Source organism: Scyliorhinus canicula, chromosome 5 (assembly GCF_902713615.1).
Source record: "Scyliorhinus canicula chromosome 5, sScyCan1.1, whole genome shotgun sequence".
In the NCBI taxonomy this organism is placed as follows: Eukaryota; Metazoa; Chordata; class Chondrichthyes; order Carcharhiniformes; family Scyliorhinidae; genus Scyliorhinus; species Scyliorhinus canicula.
The window spans coordinates 92,123,105-92,141,186 of NC_052150.1; the positions used below are offsets into that span (position 1 = coordinate 92,123,105).

General features: G+C 51.2%; 1 long non-coding RNA gene across 1 annotated transcript in view; it reads right to left on the reverse strand.

Annotated features, from left to right (window-relative positions):
* The window catches only part of LOC119965622, a 52,393-nt gene extending 45,953 nt beyond the window's left edge, over nt 1-6,440 (reverse strand). Inside the window, exon 1 of the long non-coding RNA XR_005460570.1 lies at nt 6,317-6,440. This is a non-coding gene — a long non-coding RNA (uncharacterized LOC119965622). The remainder of the gene's footprint in view (nt 1-6,316) is intronic.
* Between the last annotated feature and the right edge of the window lie 11,642 nt (nt 6,441-18,082).

Genomic DNA, 18,082 nt, shown 5'->3' on the forward strand with positions numbered 1-18,082 from the left:
GTCACGGCTATCACTGTCCTGACTGTCCGTCCTGTGTTCCTCGGTATTGTCTCTGTCCGTCCTCTGTGCGTCCCCTCCTCTGTCCCGGACTGAGAAGATGGCCCTCCTGTACGTCTTCCTTCCACCCTCTGCTGTGCGTCCTTGGGTGCAGCTGAGCTTGCGGCTGGACGGCTGTGTCTTGCCCGAGACGGCCGTGGACGATCGGCCCCTGGCCTTGGGGAACACAATGATGCGGGGTTCATTAGATGCACTGAGCCTGGTGTACGGTGGTGGAGGGGGCACTGTGAGGGCGTGGGGTTTGGACGTGGAGGGGGCAGAGTGTGAGGGGGGAGGGCTTAGAGGGTGGAGCGGCAGTGAATGAGGGGGAGGGGTTGGGGTGGAGGGGGCATAGTGAGGGGGAGGGGTTCGGGGTGGAGGGGGCAGAGTGTTGGGGGAGGGGTTAGAGTGTGAGGGGAGGGGTTAGGGGGTGGAGGGATCAGAGTGTGAGGGGGAGGGGTTAGGGTGAGGGGTGGATGACGGGTTGAGGTGGCAGTAGCCATGCAGGGTAGTCTCACTTGCTACTGCGCCTCCGACCTGGCATGCCCTCTGCTCGGGGGGGGGGGGGGATGGTTGCTGCGAGATGTGGTTGGGGTGGGGAGGGGGGTGGGGTGTGACCCGGGGGCACTCTCAGGGCACTTACCCTGGCAACCCTCGTGAGGTTGTGGAGCTTCTTCCGCCACTGGTACCCAGAGCGCGGGGGGGGGGGGGGGGGAGGGGGGTTTGCCTCACAGCACTGACCGTAGTGCCAATCTCACGCCAGCCGCGCCTCACACTGCTTGATGGTTGGCGATGTCCACATCTTGGGCAGAGGATGGCCCTGCGTTCTTCCACCTCACCCAGCAGGGTGCCCAGGTCCGTGTCCCGGAACCTGGGAGCGGCTCGTCGGGGCTCAGCCATCGCGTTGTTTTGGGTCCTGTGCGCGGATCACGCACTTTAAATGATGGTGCGCGCCGTCAGTCGGGCGTGGCGCGATGACGACGCTGCTTTTGCGCCATGCCCCCCGCGTTTTCACGCTCCCGCTGCTAGCCCCGTTTTCGGGCCTTGAATCGCTCATGACCGTGGCCGTTTCGCGCCATCGTGTAATGCGACGGCGTTCACGACGGCGCAGGCAATCTGCCGCATTAACGGAGAATCCTGCCCTCTATTGCACTCCAACATGTTCCAATACAATCGGGATGCACGTAATATTCATTGCCTGCATTCAATGCAAGTCATGTAGCCTGAGGGTTCTATACAGTTCCCAGCCCCTCATTGCACTATGGCTGAAAGTTCTTAGACAATGATCCTGTCCCATTGCACCTCTGTGGTGGCTGTCCCAAGCTTTAGTCCATCACTCAGCACATAGTCCTGGACTTTGAAATGTCCTAGTCTGCATCACGCGGTCGGGGACAACTCTGTGCATTGGAAGACTAACAAGTTTTGGGCAGAAACTGCTGGATGCCATTACTGAACCATGGATCTACACATTGTCTGCTCAGAACCATGTGCCATCTGAGTCTGGAAGTGAAGTTATGGTCCAAGGGTGCTGTGCCAGAGTGGAAGGCTGAGTCCTTCACTTCAGGCTGATGGTGCTGGAGTTCTGTGTATAAGTCCACAACATAGATGCTGCTGGTTTGTTGGTGCAGGACGCATGTCCGGGTGCTGCTTAAACATAAACCCTGACCCCCATCAACAAACTGTGGATTCAGTGATCTACACACTGTCCCCAACCATATAATTTACCAGGTCCTGAGCTGCCTGTGGTATGTTTGCAGGACAGAAACATGCAACACACACATGCAGCGAGATTCTTCGTTCCAGAGACTAAGTGGTGACGTTGGGGCAGGATTCATGGAGTTCCACGACAGCTAAACTGGTGACACACTTGGACTGATACAGTGACTGTTAAGATGCTATTATTGGCGCCAAGTGGAACACAATCGATTCCAATGAGGAACGGGGCGGGATTCACTGGGTCTATGATTGACACTCGGGAGGTTGACAAGCTGCAGCCGCACATACACTTTACAATCCCCATGCACACTCATCCCAGCCAACAAGATGGTACTGGTCATGCTGGAGCCTGTCCATAGGGTTGATGGGTCAGCTGGGGCCAGAGCTCACCTTGGGGGGGTGGCCTGGGGAGGGGGGTGGGGGGTGGGGGGGTGGACCCATGCGTCTTGTGACCCTAAGTTCACAGTGGGAAGTCAGCAGCATGCGCAGTTGCATGGCTGCCTTTTAAGCTGTGGCAATGGTGTTCCGGTCATGTCCACCCTGAGCCCACAGCCCACCTCCTGGCCACCCCCCGCTACTCCTACCCGGCCCTGACAGAGCCCACCAGCCAGCATTATAATTGTCAGCAAACAATGCAATGTTGGACACGTTCCGTACCTCCTGGGCGCGATTCTCCGCTGCCCACGACGGGTCGGAGAATAGCGGGAGAGCCTTCCCGACATTTTTCCCGACCTCCCGCTATTCTCCCCCCCCCCAACGGCCACCCAACGACATGAATCGCTGCTCGCCGTTTTTTACGGCGAACGGCGATTCTCCCCAGGCCGATGGGCCGAGTTCCCAGGCCTTTACGGCCGTTTTCATGAACGCAATCACACCTGCTCTCACCGTTCGTGAAAACGGCCGCAAAGTGCCGTCCCGGACAACCATGGCACCGATTGGCACGGCCGCACCACAGCCGTGCCAAGGGTGGCATGGTCCCGCGATCGGTGGGAACCGATCGCGGGCAGCGGGTCTGATACCCGGGCACTCTTTGTTCCTCCGCCGCCCCACAGGATCAGTCCGCGGGGCGGCTGAGGGGCATGACGGCCCGCGCATGCGTGGGTTTGATGCATATGCGTGATGATGTCATCTGCGCATGCGCGGGTTGGAGCCGTCCAAACCGCGCATGCGCGGCTGACGTCATTGTGCGCGTCAGCCGGCGTGACGCTTGGCGCACGGGCTTAGCAACCGTCGCTAAGCCTGCGATGCCGTTCTTCACGGGGCCACGCTGCTAGCCCCGACCGGGGGGGGGGGGGGGGGGGGAGAATCGGATCCCGGGAGGGGGCGCGGAGGCTGCCGTGAAACACGGCCAGTTTCACGGCAGCCTTTACGACTCTCCGCATTTGCGGAGAATCGTGCCCCCTCTCTCTCCCTCAGTAGCAAATCTGTTTCACGATTTTTAAAAGCACAAGTGAACCTCGCCATCGAGAATTTGGCCCATGGAGGCGGAGTATCGCGACTCAGCCACACGAATGAAAGGCCGACGGTGTTTACTGTACGTGCATTCTGGAACGCATTGATGCCACTGTCGAGGCGATGGAGAATTGCAATTTGGAGTGAAATCGGCGCCCACTGTGATTTTGGCCTCTGAACCAATTCTCCTCCCAAATCAGGTTTCCCGATTCCGAAGTCGGCCGACAGTGAATGCCGTCCATGGAGTTCTAATACTGACTGAAATTGGTTCATTCCAGTTTGCTTATTTACGTACATAGAGATATGGCCAAATGAGGACTCTCCAGAGGATTGGAGAATAGCCAATGTTGTTCCATTGGGCAGCAGGGATAATCTAGGAAATTAGAGGCTTGTGAGCCTTAAATCAATGGTAGGGAAATTATTGGAAATGATTCTTAGAGACAGGATTTACACACATTTGGAAACAAATGGACTTATTAGTGATGGTTTTAAGAAGGGGAGGTTGTGCCTCACTAATTTGATCTAGTTTTTCAAGGAAGTGACAAAGGTGATAGGTGAGGGAAAGGCAGTAGATGTTGTATACATGGGCTTCAGTAAAGCCTTTGACAAGATACCTCATGGTAGATTGGTACAAAAGGTGAGGTCTCATGGGATCAGACGAGAGCTGGCAAGTTGGATACAGAACTGGCTTGGGCACAGAAGATAGAGTGTAGCAGTAGAAGGGTGCTTTTCTGAATGGAAGGCTGTGACTAGAAGCATTCCACAGGGATCAGTCTGGGGCCTTTGTTGTTCGTGGTGTATATAAATGATTTGGAAGAAAATGTAGCTAGTTTGATTAGTAAATTTGCAGATTACACAAAAATTGGTGGAGTTGCGGCGGATAGTGAAGAGGATTGTCAGAGGATACAGCAGGATATAAACTGGTTGGAGTCTTGGGCGGAGAAATGGCAGATGGAGTTTAATCCGGACAAGTGAGAGGTAATGCACTTTGGAAGGCCCAAAGCATGTAGGAATTGCACAGTAAATGGTAGAACTCTTGCAAGTACTGACAGGCAGAGAGATCTGGGCATGCATGTCCACCGATCACTGAAAGTGGCAATGCATGTGAATAAGGTGGCAAAGAAGGCACACGGCATGCTGGCCTTCATCGGTCGGGGCATTGAATATAAAAATTGGCAAGTCATGGTGCAGCTGTACAGGACCTTAGTTAGGCCTCATTTGGAATGTTGTGTATAATTCTGGTTGCCACACTACCAGAAGGACGTGGATGCTTTGGAGAGGGTACATAAGTGGTTTACTAGGGTGTTGCCTAGTATGGAGGGTATTAGCGATGAGGAGAGGTTAGATAAACTCGGTCTGTTCTCACTGGAGGTTGAGTGGCGATCTGATACAGGTCTACAAGACTATGAGTGACATGGACAGAGTGGACAGTCAGATGCCCTTTCCTTGGGTAGGAGAATCATGTACTAGGGGATATAGGTTTAAAGTGCATGGAGAAACGTTTAGAACAGATGTGCTAGACCAGTTCTTTTACACAGAGGGTGGTAAATATATAGAGCGTGCTGCCTGGGGAGGTGGTGGGAGCAGGTACAATAGCAGCATTTAAGGGGCATCTAGACAAATATATGAATAGGGTGGGAATGGAAGGATCTGGACTCCATGGGCGGCATTCTCCCCTACCCGGCGTGATGGAGGGTCCCGGAGTAGGGGAGTGGCGCCAACCACTCAGGGGTCGCGCCTCCCCAAAGGTGGGGAATTCTCCCCACCTTTGGGGGCCAGCCCCGCGCCGGAGCGGTTTGCACCAGAAGACCGGCGCAAACAACCGGCGGCCCCGGCAGCGGGGCTGGCCGAAAGGCTTTCGCCAGTCCGCGCATGCGCCGGCAGTGACGTCAGCGGCAGCTGGCCGCTGACGTCACTGCCGGCGCATGCGCGATGTGGTGTTCCCTTCCGCCTCCGCCATGGTGGAGGCCGTGGCGGTCGCGGAGGAACATAGTGCACCCAGGGCACTGGCCGGGCCCCTGATCGGGGGGCCCCGATCGTGGGCCAGGCCACCGTGGGGGTACCACCCGTGGTCCGATTGCCCCCCGCCCCCCCAGGACCCCGGGGGCCTGCTCGCGCCGATGTGCCCGCCGTTCCAGAGGTGGTTTAAACCTTGGCGGCGGGAGAGGCCTCCCAGCGGCGGGACCTTGGCCCATCCGGGCCGGAGAATCGCCGCAGGTGCCTCTCTGATCGGCGGGGCGAGATTCCTGCCCCCGCCACTTCCCGGGTGGCGGAGAATCTCTGCCACGGCGGGGGCGGGATTTTAGGCGCCATATGTGCATACGGTTTTAGTTTAGGCAGGTACCACATTCGGAACAGGCTTGGAGGGTCGAAGGGCCCGTTCCTGTGCTGTATTGTTCTTTGTTCCTGCTATTAGGCTGTTCCCTCACACCCCCATTAAGCACTGTGTTCCACGGTATCCTCCCCGACACCCCCCTCCCGCCACTGATACAGGATATCTCAACTACCAACCCCGTAACAGTGATGAATATCACACTGACTACAGTACCAGATGGAGTCAAAATAGGACAACTGAAAACTGCATCATTTCATTATCATTCAGAATATCCCTAATACCCATTGGGATAGAAATGTAACAAATAGAATTATGAATAAGTCTCAAACCTCCCTAAACAATGAATGTGACAAAGAGAATAAATTGTGCTCCAGGATCTTGTGTTGTTAAACATAAATTCTTCCCAAACAAAAAACATCATTTGTAAAAATTTAGCACGAGGCCCACAGGCCCATAGAGATAACACGGTGCTGGAATGACTATTAGTCCGGCCATATTTCAAGATGTATTGACACCAGCACCGCAATTAAACACCAATAACATTTCCTGCGAATGACCTCCTTAAAAAATAAGAATCTCACAGCGATGAATCGCCGTCTCTACAGTGGCCTACTACAGCCTATTTATCACCAGGCTGTTGTAAAAAATCTATAAACCTACAAATGCCAATCGCTGTCTCTAACTTAGCCTAACACAGGCTATTAACTATCAGGCTATTCGAGAGAAAGGGAAGAAAAATGTATAAAAAGACACAGATTCACCCAAAGCAGCACTCACCCTTTTTCTCCTGCAAGAGAGTGACTTGCTGTTCTGTTGCTGTCTGTTTCATCAAGCAGGTCATTCTGGATTTGTAAGTAAGGCTTTCTTACTCTGTTAAAAGTTTTGAAGTCGAGATAACATCTGGATATCCATGTTCAAGTATATTTCTCTTTTAGAAATGACAGTCTGTTATTAGACTTACATTTTGTAGACTCTGTAAATCTGTTTTATACTTTAAAATGCTTATAATAAAACTCTACTAAAATATAACTGCGTATGTGTTACATTGAGTAAGCTCAAGTTCCTAGAAGCTCGGTGGCTTAGTTAGAAACAGACTTATAATATTAGTAAAATTAATAATCCAGGTCAGAAATGCTAAATCATTATCACAGCCCGGTTGGATGACCCACCCCCACCACGGATCTGACCTGGCCGAGCGACCTACTCCCCTGACCTGAACTGACTCTAACCCCAACCCCAACTAACCACCCTCCCACCCAAACTCATCCTGACCCTCCAATGCGACATCCACCCCCCATGTCTGACACATCCACGCCCTGATGTAAAACCACCCTGTCACTCCCACTGTTTGACACCTCAATTTCCCCCCAGGTTCAAATCAGCCACCCCCTCGATGACCAACCTTCCCCACACCTCCTCGAGGTCTGGCACACCTACCCCCGGACGTCCAGCCACCCCATGTCCGAACTCCCATTCTCCAATGGTTGACTCATCGATGTTCAATGTTCGAACAGCCACATGTGCCCCCAAAGATTCGACACCCCCCAACCCCCAGATATATGACATCCCCATCCCTCCAATCCCTCCATAACTGACCCCCAACCTGCTCATGTTCAACCCCACCCAATGCTACCAATGTCCAACATCCAAAACCTCAGATATCTGAACATTTAGCCCACAAAGTAAGGCCCACCCCACCCCCATGTCCAAAGCCACACCCTCACATGTCCAACCCCATCACCTGCCAATGTCCAACACCCCCACCCCCAGACGTCTGACCCTTCACCTCTCAAGTGTTCTGCTGCCCCCATCCCGGTCTATATCCCACATCCCCCCTCCCAATATATAATACCCCAACCACCTTCAAGATCGACCTCCCAACTCCAATGCTGGGCACTCCCATATCCGACCACCCCACATGCCCCAGATATATGACCCCATGGCAACCCCAATGTGTGACCATGCCTCCTCAAGTCTGACCCCCTCCCCAACCCAATTTCTGGATCCACCAGCCCCCTATGTTAGACTCCCCACTTGCCCGATGCCCGGCCCCGCGCCCCACTCCATGATGCTCCATCTCACCAACCTCTGATTTATGAACACCCCAACTCCATATATCCAACATCCACACACCCCCACCCTCCATGTCCGACACCCCACCCGCATGCCTAACCCAAGCCCACCCCTTCATGTCTGACCTCACCTCAACCCCAGATGTCAGACCCCCAATGTCCGACTCCAACCTCTCATTTCCCATCAACCTACCTTGGACACTTACCCTCTCCATGACCTTTTATTTTCAATCGTTCCTCCACCACAGCGCAACAGAGAATCCCGCTGGCGGAGAATCCAGCCCATCGTCTTCTGACAACGTTGTGAACAGATCTTCCACATTTTGCAAAGTATTGGGTGGATTACATTCAGGAACCTGATTTGTGGTCACCTTATAATCACCACATCTTACACTACCATCTGACTTTGGTACTACCACTATGGGAGTAGCTCAATTATTCTGTTCTATTTTCACAATAATGTTCTCAGACTCATGACGTTTATGCTCTTGCTCTACTTCCTCCCATAATGCACAAGATACTGACATGCCTGCAATAAACTGGTCCGACATGCCTCTGAACCCATACATTGACCTTATATCCTTGCATTGATTTGTTGGTTTCACTGAACTCCCAAGGGTGTTTAACAATCACTTTGCACTGTGATTCATATTTTGCTTCTACTTGAGGAAACTCATTCCCATTCAAGTAAGTGCTGGTAACTAGTTTCTTGCTAACAAGGCTGCTTTTGTAGCCGAATTGGTAATGGTAAACAAAATAATGGCATTGGCCTTAAACAGGCATTTGGTGTCTATCTTCACGGTAGCAGACTGAGAAACATTCACTACAGGGATGGCAATTTTGCACATTGCTCCTTGTATGTGACCAGAACTAACACACCTTCCATTGTGGGAATGTCTTCTCCTCCACAGCTTTGAAATTCTGTGCATGATCTCTACATCAAAATTGACTCAAACTTTCACAATACAGCGATTCAGGAATCATTCTAACTGATGGATCCTTGTCAACCTCCTTGTCTGCCAGAGCTCCGTCCAATGCTACTGAGACTACAATGCCCTGCAAATATTCAATGGTCATCCATTTGTATCATATGGATTTTGACCAGCTCCACATTGTCCTGGTGCAGTTTGACAACCGTATTCACTGATTGCTGTTTCCTCCAGCAAGCTTTTGCTCCATTTGTCTTCTTTCATCAAGCCTTGACAAGATGACTTTTCTTCTTGCAGCTGTAGCACTCCGTTTTCTTAAATGGACGATTCCATGCTCAAGGTTGTCCTAACAACTGATAACAGGTCTTTGTTGTACAGGCACTACTAACTGCTGTTGTTCGGGCCTTTGGCTTACTCAGCTGCAGCATATTTACCTCAGCAGACAACTTGGGAGGCAGTTGTCAACTCTGATTTCTCTCAAGTCACATTTTGCCATTACAATGGGCAACACTGTTTGACGAGCAGCTATGTTGAAAGTTAACTTTGGAAATTTCAGCAACTTACTGTGAATGCATTCACTTTTTAAATCTTATACAAATCTGTCCCACAATGCTCTCTCTTGAAATTCTCCAAAATCACAATGGATGAACAGCTATGTCAGAGCAATGATAAACTCTCCAATGTCGTCACTTGACAGATGATTCCTTCTTCCAAACCAATATCTTTCTGCAATCCCCAACAGTTTTGGTTTATAGTGCTGCTCAAGCTTTTACAAAATGTCTGACAGGGCTGTGTCTTTTGGCTTTTTAAGGGGGCGAGGAAAATCAAACAGTTCTGGGCCTGCTTCAATTAAAAATATTCCCATTTTCTTATCCTCCAATGCCTGATTAACAGCTGGATTATCAGGATTATCAAAGCTATTGTTAACAGTGAAATACATGTCTAGCCACTCAACATATGCACTGAAGGACTCTTGATCACAGTTACACTCTCTCAGTCACCCAATAATACCTGTTTATTTAGCCATTTTAGAAGATTGCCATCCACTTGTTCAAACAGCATTTTCTGTAAAACTGGATTTTTAAGCCTGAAAACAACACACAGGGCGGAATTCTCCCCCCCCCCCCCCCCCCCCCCCCCCCCAACGCTGGGTGGGAGAATCGCCGGAGCGCCGAGCAAGTCCCGCCACGCCACCCTGGCACCCGCACGCGGTTCTCCCACCCCCCCTGAAACTGGCGCGGCGAGATTCATGGCTGGCTGCTGGGAGAATCGGCGCTCGCTGGTTGTAACCAATGGGCCGAGCAGCCTGCCGAACACGACAGGTTCCCGCCGGCGCCGTCCACACCTGGTCGCTGCCGGCGGGAACAGTGTGGGAACGCTGGGGGGGGACAGCCTGTGGGGGTGGGCAGCCTGTGGGGGGGGGGGGGGGATCCTGCACGGAGGGGCCTCAAAAGGGGTCTGGCCCACGATTGGTGCCCACCGAACGGCAGGCCGGCCTCTCTGAAGGAGGACCTCCTTTCCTCCGCCGCAAGATCCATCCAACATCTTCTTGCAGGGCGGCCGCGGGGAGGACGTCAACCGTGCATGCGCGGATTGGCGCCGGCCAATACATACATACACAAATAACCACAAGAGGGTGCCATTAACCTCCACTGTGGTTAGTGGTTCTCTGCCATAAAATTCCAACTGGCCGCCATTCTTGCAATAAGCAAAAGTGATGCTTACTTCCAGGACCATCATTGGGATCCACACTGAGACATCAAAAAAGCACCCATAGTATATAGTTGAAAATGTTTCAAGTAGATATGCATTTCTTTAATATGATTTCTGATATATATATAGGTTTTAACTTTCCGATAATGTTTACATTCACACAATCAGTAACCAGTATGCCTGTTCTCATTCTTCTATTCATTGTACTCCTGTACACAGGCCCACCATCTCAGCTTTGATCTTGTACATAGTTCCACTCCATTGACTATGTGGTTAAAAGTCTTCAGCTATTTGACAAATCTGCCTTCCACCACAATGGGGTAAGAATTTACTGTGTGTACTGACATGGCAAATGTCTTTTGAAGATTTCCTCTGGTCAGAATTTCTAGTGAAATTGTAAATACTTTCTTTCAAAAACATGCTTACTATTTTACTGAGTGGAACGATCAGTGGAAATATTGCTGTTACATTTCTGATGTCAATGCACATGGGTCACCAGAGAAACTCATCACTTTTTGTTTTAACCCATTTACAAAGTACATTTATCACTTAACGGTGATATTGAAGGAAGAAATTAAATATGTAACTTTTAACATAGTGCTTGTTTATATTATTACGAGGAACACTGTCAGATTAAAACATGCTGGTGGATTTTATATTTTCATACCCCTAAATAAATGATCATAGTTGCCATTGTAAGGCTCCTTGCTATATTTGGAAAATGAAAGCTTGAATAAATCTGTTAGATGTTACCTTCAAGCAGTTTACAATTTATGTAGTATGGGATAAGTGAATTCAGTGGACCTGTTTTGTCTTGAAATATGGATAAGTGCTCTTTTATAAAACAAATGCAGGCATAGCTAAATGTCAAAAACTAAACAGGAAACCAGCTGTTGATTTTAAATAGAATTTTTTCCCTCTACTGTCATGTATCTTCTTACTGTTTCTTGGACAGGTGTTATCATATGGAATTCACTTCAGACATAGTTTACGTTTTTGACAGATAATATCTTATAAAAACAGGCCAAAGCATGCAGCCAAACATTTTAAATACCATTTCCCACAGCAAATCATAAAAATGGATAAAATTAGAGGAAAGATGATGCACTGCAAAAAATAAGCAATCTTGCATTTGCTTTATATTGTCAATAAACATATGTTGACTTCACACCACACTGACTAATGTTCCACACTTTTAGTGAACATCTTCATATGTTGCACTGAGGGCAATATAATTCTGGGGCCTGGGCCTCAGCATTTGGTGGGGGGTGTGATAATGCATGGTGTGGGAAGGCCCAAGGATTCCAGGCAAGGTTTGGGGAAGCCATAAACGGTGAGAAAATTCATAAATGGTGAGAAAATTCATAATGCCAAAGTACAAAGGGATCTGGGAGTGCTAGTCGAGGATTCCCTAAAGATAAACATGCAGGTTGAATCCGTGATTAAGCGAATGCAATGTTGTCATTTATCTCAAGAGGGTTGGAATATAAAAGCAGCGATGTGCTACTGAGCCTTTATAAGGCTCTGGTTAGGCCCCATTTGGAGTACTGTGTCCAGTTTTGGGCCCCACATCTCAGGAAGGACATACTGGCACTGGAGCGTGTCCAGCGGAGATTCACACGGATGATCCCTGGAATGGCGGGTCTAACATATGATGAACGGCTGAGGATCCTGGGATTGTATTCATTGGAGTTTAGAAGGTTAAGGGGAGATCTAATAGAAACTTACAAGATAATACATGGCTTAGAAAGGGTGGACGCAAAGAAACTGTTTCCGTTAGGCGAGGAGACGAGGACCCGTGGGCACAGCCTTAGAATTAGAGGGGGTAAATTCAGAACAGAAATGCGGAGACATTTCTTCAGCCAGAGAGTGGTGGGCCTGTGGAATTCATTGCCGCGGAGTGCAGTGGAGGCCGGGACGCTAAAAGGCTTCAAGGCAGAGATAGATAAATTCTTGATGTCGCGAGGAATTAAGGGCTACGGGGAGAATGCTGGTAGGTGGAGTTGAAATGCCCATCAGCCATGATTGAATGGCGGAGTGGACTCGATGGGCCGAATGGCCTTACTTCCACTCCTATGTCTTATGGTCTTATGGTCTTATGGTCTAAGCCTTCCTGTTCCTTTTGGTCTTGTGGTAGTATGACTAGGGGTATTACGGTACCTGGAAGTGAGCTGCTATTGGTGCAGAGGACTTGCTGCCCATTGGCCCGGGTAAGTCATGTGCTTCTCAGCCGATTGGCTGAGAGGTAGGTAGCTCCGCCTACGAGGCAGGATATAAGAACCCGTGCTTCCCGTCAGTCGGCCTTTCTTCTGTACATCTGCTGCAGGCACACTTCTTGTGCATTAAAGCCTATCGTTCGGATTTCATCTACGTTTCGTGTCCATTGATTGTGCATCAATTTAATGCACAAGATTTTAAAGGATGGAGCTTCGTATCAAGCCGGAGTGCCTTCGACTCAGCCCACATGCAGCAAATGCAACAGCAGCATTTAAACACTGGCTGGCTTGCTTCAATAGCTACTTGAGTAAAGCCAAAAATGTCCCGGCGAGGGAACAAAAATTGCACATCCTCCACTCGTGCGTCGGCACCGCCGTGTACATGCTCATAGAGGACATGACAGACTACGATGTGGCCATGGACTTACTTAAAGGACATTTCATCCGGCCGGTGAACCAGGTCTACGCTCGGCACTTACTGGCCATGAGGCAGCAATTCCCTGGTGAGTCTTGAGACGAATGTTACCGGGCCCTCCTTGTTCTGGGGAGGAACTGCGGCTGCCCACAAGTTTCTGCGGCCGAGCACACCAAACTTTTAATCAGAGACGCTTTCGTTGCGGGTATGCAATCTTCGCAGATCTGCCAGAAACTCTTAGAAAAAGAAACTTTAAGCCTCGCCGAGGCATGGGCCCTCGCCTCCGCCCTAGATGTTGCCAATCGTAAAGCTCGCATGTATGCTCCCGACCACGCGGCGGCCCCCTGGGCAGCATGGAACGCAACCCCCCTCGCCTCCGCAGACTCGGACCCCTCCCAGGCCTGCACCGCAGGGTGCCCCAATAAACCCACGGGGCCCTGCTGCTACTTTTGCGGCCAGGCAAAAACACCCCCGCCAGCGCTGCCCGGCCCGCACCGCAACCTGTAAAAGCTGCAGCAAGAAGGGCCACTTTGCGGCCGTTTGTCAGTACAAAGCGGTCGCTGCGGTCCCGATCAGCGACCGTGGGCCCTCCCCCCCCGCTCTCCTCAGGGGTCCCATGCGGCCCGCGGACCTCGCTGCCCCCACCCCCCATCGCCATGAGTGATCCCCGGGTGCTGTCATTTTGGGCCCCCGACGCCACGTGCGGCCCCCGACTCCACGTGTGATCCCCGGGCGGCGCCATTTTGTTCACCCCCCACCATGTGCGGCCGACGGGTGCCGCCATCTTGGATCGGCACCGAGGACCCCGCAAGCGACTGCTCTCACCCCGGATTGCAAACCCGTCGCCACCAGGAGCAGACGGTACAGTGCCCAGGACCGGACCTTCATCAGGTCCGGTCCAAGGGTTATCGAGGCTAGCAACAGCCCCTGGCGAGCACAAGTGCTGGTGGTCAAGACCGAGGAGAAAAATAGGATGGTCACAGACTACAGTCAGACCATCAACAGATTTACGCAGCTGGACGCGTACCCTCTTCCACGTATCTCCGACCTGGTCAACAGGATTGAACAGTACAAGGTCTTTTCCACGGTGGACCTCAGGTCCGCCTACCATCAGCTCCCCATCCGCGCAAGTGACCGAAAGTACACTTCGTTCGAAGCGGATGGGCGACTCTACCACTTTTTAAGGGTTCCTTTCGGTGTCACAAACGGGGTCTCGGTCTTCCAAAGGGAGATGGACCAAACGGTCGACCAATACGGTTTACGGGCAACATTCCCGTATCTCGATAATGTCACCATCTGCGGCCACGACCAGCAGGACCACGACACCAAACTCCTAAAATTCCTCCGTACCGCAAAACTCCTTAATCTGACCTACAACAAGGATAAATGTATGTTTAGCACCGACCGTCTAGCCATCCTCGGCTACGTAGTGCGTAACGGAACGATAGGCCCCAACTCCGAACGCATGCGCCCCCTGATGGAGCTTCCCCTCCCCCACTCCCTCAAAGCCCTCAAGCACTGTTTGGGCTTCTGTTCATATTACGCCCTATGGGTCCCCAATTACGCCGACAGAGCCCACCCACACATCCAGTCCACCACTTTTCCCCTGTCGATGGAGGCCCGCCAGGCCTTTAGCCGCATCAAAGCAGACATTCCAAAGGCCACGATGCACGCTATCGACCAGTTCCTCCCCTTCCAAGTCGTGAGTAACGCGTCCGATGTAGCTCTGGCGGCCACCCTCAATCAAGCGGGCAGACCCGTGGCCTTCTTCTCCCTTACCCTCCATGCTTCCGAAATCCGTCATTCCTCGGTTGAGAAGGAAGCACAAGCCATAGTCGAAGCTGTGCGACATTGGAGGCACTATCTGGCCGGCAGGAGGTTTACCCTCCTCACAGACCAACGGTCAGTGGCTTTCATGTTCGATAATCCACAGAGGGGCAAGATAAAGAACGATAAGGTCTTGCGGTGGAGGATCGAGTTGTCTACGTAAAACTACGACATCTTGTATCGTCCTGGGAAGCTAAACGTGCCTCCCGATGCCCTGTCCTGCGGCACCTGTGCCAACGCACAAGTGGACCGCCTCCAAACCCTCCACGCGGACCTCTGTCACCCGGGGGTCACCCGCTTTTTCCACTTCATAAAGACCCGCAACCTGCCCTACTCCATCGAGAGGTCAGGACAGTAACTAGGGAATGCCACATCTGCGTGGAGTGCAAGCCGCACTTCTACCGCCCTGAACAAGCGCATCTGATAAAGGCTTCCCGCCCCTTTGAACGTCTCAGCATGGACTTCAAAGGTCCCCTCCCCTCCACCAACCGCAACACGTATTTCCTCAACGTGATTGACGAGTACTCCCGCTTCCCTTTCGCCATCCCCTGCCCCGACATGACCACAACCACCATTATCAAAGCCCTACACACCATCTTCTCCCTGTTCGGTTACCCCGCATACATCCATAGCGATAGGGGGTCCTCCTTTATGAGTGACGAGCTGCATCAATTCCTGCTCAGCAGGGGCATTGCCTCCAGCAGGACGACCAGTTACAACCCCGGGGGTAACGGACAGGTCGAGAGGGAGAACGGTACGGTCTGGAAGACCGTCCTGCTGGCCCTGCAGTCCAGGTGTCTCCCAGTCTCCCGCTGGCAAGAGGTCCTCCCAGACGCCCTCCATTCTATCCGCTCACTTCTCTGTACCTTCACTAACCAAATGCCTCACGAACGCCTTCTTGTATTTCCCAGGAAGTCTTCCTCAGGGACCCCGCTCCCGACCTGGCTGGCTACCCCCGGTCCCATCCTGCTCCGGAAGCACGTGCGGGTGCATAAGTCAGACCCGTTGGTCGAAAGAGTCCAGCTACTCCAAGCAAATCCACAATACGCGGATGTGGAGTATCCCGACGGCTGACAGGACACTGTCGCCCTTCGGGACCTGGCACCCGCCGGATCTTGGCCACACCCCCCCAGCACACACCACCAACCCCAACTGCCCCCAGCAACCCCCCCCCCCCCGGCCCTACCGACACCCCCACGGCCCAGCAGACAGGACGCCCCTCCCCCGGCCTGGCCCCTGCTAGCTCCGACCAGGGGTACGGACACCGGAACAGGATCATCGCTCCCGGAGTCACGGACGACCACCGCTCCGACGTCGCCGGCACAGCTACGCAGGTCAAACAGGACATCAAGGGTGCCCAATCGACTGATTGAATCGATGTGAACTACTGGTGGACTCTTGCCTGCGAATGGACTCTTGTTTTCCTTGCCTGTTCTCCATTTTTTTGTTCCCCCCCAATTTTATACACTGTACATAGTTGTATTTTGCACATAATTGCGGGCCAGTGGTCAGCGAGCAATGCAATGGTACGATCTAAACATCTCTCGTCATACTACCAGTCTCTCACGTACTCATGGGACACGCGCCCCCCCCCCTCATGTCCACGTTTCCCGTACCATCCCCCCCCCGGTTCCTTTTCAACAAGGGGTGAATGTGGTAGTATGACTAGGGGTATTACGGTACCTAGAAGTGAGCTGCTATTGGTGCAGAGGACTCGCTGCCCATTGGCCCGGGTAAGTCATGTGCCTCTCAGCCGATTGGCTGAGAGGTAGGTAGCTCCGCCTACGAGGCGGGATATAAGAACCCGTGCTTCCCGGCAGTCGGCCTTTCTTCTGAACTTCTGCTGCCGGGTACACTTCTTGTGCATTAAAGCCTATCGTTCGGATTTCATCTACGTTTTGTGTCCATTGATTGTGCATCAGGTCCCAAAGGATTTCAAGAGAGGGGAAGTTCCAAAATTACCTGGGCCTCTTCTCATCAACCAGTTCTTTCTGCCTTGTCGGAGCAGTAAGTAATGAGCGGAACCCCAATGTGGGCTTTAAGGTTACATTCTAATGCCAAGCGGGGCCTAGTTGCTTTTGGAATGAGTCTCATTCAGAATCTGGATTTCTGCTGTGATTGTTATGGTGACTGGGGGTGTGGAGGCCACCAGGCAGAACCTTTAATTTCTTTTTAATTTTAACCCCTCAACCGATTCTTTGCGTCTGCTGGAGAGGGATTAAAATTAGTAGCCAGGATTCCCCATCCATCGACAAGTTAGCAGCGGGTGTGACATCCAAGCACTCACGTGACACAACCGCTAACCTGCTTAAATATTCTTTGAATTGCTTCATTAAATCTGCAGCAATAGATCCATTACTGGTTGGAGGGAAAATGATTTTTGCTGCGGCTTTTAAAATTCTTCAATACTGACAAAACCCATACCAGCAACAACAGTAGGACAGCAGGAAAATTCCACTCAGCCAGTGTCTCCCGAGGGCAAAAACCAGCCCTGCTGAGTTACTCAGTGTTAATATTTAAGTACAATATATCACTGATGCCCCTGGGTGTCTTCTGTATTTTAGAATATGTTGTTATATTGGAACATTTCTTAAAATTTCTTAAAATCCCATCAATAAATTAAAAGTGCTCCTTCAGCTTCCAGGGAGTGGGAACGAGGGGTTTATGTGATTAAAATTGGCTGGTTTAGCACACTGGGCTAAATTGCTGGCTTTTAAAGCAGGCCAAGGCAAGCCAGCAGCACGGTTCAATTCCCGTACCAGCCTCCCCGAACAGGGGCCGGAATGTGGCGACTAGGGGCTTTTCACAGTAACTTCATTGAAGCCTATTCGTGACAATAAGCGATTTCCATTCCATTTCCAATTCCCTATCACTCACCTGTTTTACAATATCGCACAAGGTCCAAATTACTCCCGTTGAATGAAGGGGCTCCGGACAAAAAAAGGAATACCATTCTTCAGAATCATTTCTGAATTGTAAATTAAACTGTTGAATATTTCTCTCCAAATTAATAGAATTAAATAGATGACTTTCATTTTTAATTTAGTGTATATTCCAGCAAACTCAGTTTGTTCTAGCTGCTCCCTCAGGTTTCCTCCACTCGCAATCATCAGCAGCTGTGTATGAAGTCTGATGACAACTCCCCCTATGAACTTTCCATCTGACAGCAAAGAAACTGTCTTGGCTTGACCTGACACCATCCCACAACAGCACAACTGAGATCAGTAGGTGACAGATCCTGGGTACAAATCCACATCTTACCATTGTGTGGCACCCTTGTCCAAACATCCAGCCAAACCTTGCACAACACCATAAAGGTCAGTTAAAGTCTAACAACAATGATATAAACCTCAGGGGCAAAATTGTCTGTT